This window comes from Amphimedon queenslandica, unplaced genomic scaffold (genome assembly GCF_000090795.2).
Source record: "Amphimedon queenslandica unplaced genomic scaffold, v1.1 AMPQUscaffold_7680_Cont20371, whole genome shotgun sequence".
NCBI classification, from domain to species: domain Eukaryota; kingdom Metazoa; phylum Porifera; class Demospongiae; order Haplosclerida; family Niphatidae; genus Amphimedon; species Amphimedon queenslandica.
The window spans coordinates 1-2,183 of NW_003552038.1; the positions used below are offsets into that span (position 1 = coordinate 1).

The 2,183-nt window shown below is 37.8% G+C and overlaps 1 long non-coding RNA gene across 1 annotated transcript; it reads left to right on the forward strand.

The window, feature by feature from the left end:
- The first annotated feature begins 1,395 nt into the window (after positions 1–1,395).
- LOC109591617 (uncharacterized) lies at positions 1,396–1,924 on the forward strand. Its single transcript, XR_002189901.1, has 2 exons — positions 1,396–1,568; positions 1,674–1,924. It is a non-coding gene; the product is annotated as an uncharacterized LOC109591617 (long non-coding RNA).
- The last annotated feature ends 259 nt before the right edge of the window (positions 1,925–2,183 follow it).

Below are 2,183 nucleotides of genomic sequence, written 5' to 3' on the forward strand. Positions count from 1 at the left end.
AACTCCATAGTACATGTGCAGTACATAGAAAAATGGGTGTGCTTTATCATTAAACAATAAATATAGCAGAGACAATTATGAACATTTACTTACAAGTACTTTATTGCATCATTACATGCACTAACAAGCAAACAAATGGTATAAATTGAATAAAATGCCAATTTAAGACTTGTGGGTCATATAATTACATGTACATACATACCTCCCCTCCATATTGAGACTAAGCTAATAGGCGGGAGAGGACAAACAAGAAACAGCTGGGCATGAACAGGATCGTGGAGACTATATACATGCACATAATTAAATACGAAATCATGAAGTACGTGTGGCTATAGAGATATGACTAAAATAGGTAAGAAAGCTACATGGGACATTAGCCAGGCAGTATGAGGTGTTGGCTTACTATTAGGATAAGAAGCCAATGAGAGAATGGTAAGTGTTTGACCACATGAGAGTGAGACTGGATTGTATGTGCATACAAAATAATGAGTGTATATGTGAATGATAATTATTAGTATAAGAAAAGAGAGAGAAAGCATACAGAGTATGTGACTGGAGGAAGGAGAAATCATATATATACATGGAAGCTGATGGAAGCTACATATAAACATAAGGAGGGGCAAAGAAAGACCATACACATAAAAAACAAGTACCAAAGACAAGACAAAAAGTATGCAAAATAGCAAAATAAATATTGATAAAGATACCACTTTAGTACTCCCATGTAGTAATTATTATTATCATCAGTAGTCCCTCCCTCCCTCCATGTCCACATCATACCTGATATGACAATACAGCTGTTGTGCCCTGTTCTTTTCATGTTACGATAGACGGCATCAGAGAGGGCAAATATGTGCGGCTCCCTCTCGTACATCTCTCTCCCTTTGTAATCCTGTATGTACTGTCTGTCGTATATGTTCATCGGGCGATAAGGATTCATGGACACAACCACTTCACCAATGTAAGTGTATATCTTTCCTTTCTTAAAGCGTAACTGGAGGTTGTTCATGAAGGCAGACATTGAGATGTCGTCAAGGAGGACGAAATCATTCTTGCCCACTTCTTCAGCATTATAGCCAGCCATTGTTGGCAGTGGGTGATAGATAAACCTGCAGAGAGGAAGCAGGCATAAAACATTGGCAAATGATGACAATACAAACCTTTACAGCTGGAAACAATGGAGATAAAAGAGGATAAGATTTAGAGTGCTACTGTCGGCAATAAAAAGTGGAGTTGCTAGTCTAGTTCTCAGCTGGTAGCTCTACAAAAGAAAACAAAACAGCTCGTTAGCTCCCTCTCTTTTCTTGTTTTACCAAAAAATGTGTGTCGAACTGTCGGGGTCATCAGGGAGGGGGCGGAGGAGAGCAGCACGTGGGGGCGTACCGCTGTCTAACAGCATGGCTACCGTTCCTTCTTCCAGAGAATTAGTGTTGAAGCTTTACCGCCAATCCCTTCGTCATGCCGACAAGCTTGTTTACACGGACAAGAGCTTCTACAAGATGAGGTTGAGAAATGAATTCCAAAGGGCAAAAGAAGATAGAGGGAAAATATCCCTTCGCGACATAAAAGTAGGCGTGGCAAACATTACAATTAATAACTATTTATAACTATTACAATAATTAGTTTTTAAAATAATACATTAATACACATAATTATTTTTGTTCTTTGTTTAGAAATTACAGCATTTTGTTACGAATGATTTTGGAGGCGTGATATAGAGATCATTTATCCTAGTACAACAGTAGACTGATGGTGAATAGGATCCCAACTGTGTCTTAGTCTCTTCTTGCTCGTTCCCTCTAAGGCTGTGTACTGTCTCGCATGTTTCTCTCCTTCCTTAAATAAGCTATATTAATAAAGAAATTACCAGTTCACACATTACTACTGATATGTTATTATTAGATCATGTTATGTCCATATAAAATTACAATTAAAGTTAGATCTATACTCATTCGGTTATGCATGCATACAACCTACTTTGCAGATAAGTAGCTTCCTTTAATTGAGTCTCGGAGCTGAGCAGTGTGCTGTGCAATCATAAGAGACTAGAGGAGAGGAGAACAAGTACTTTGTATTGCTATAACTATTATATATTACTTGTGATAGTTCTTCAGCTTTTTGCTTAGCAATGCTATCCATTCTCTCATACTTAGTGGCAATTTCTTTTACACTGTATTCTCTGG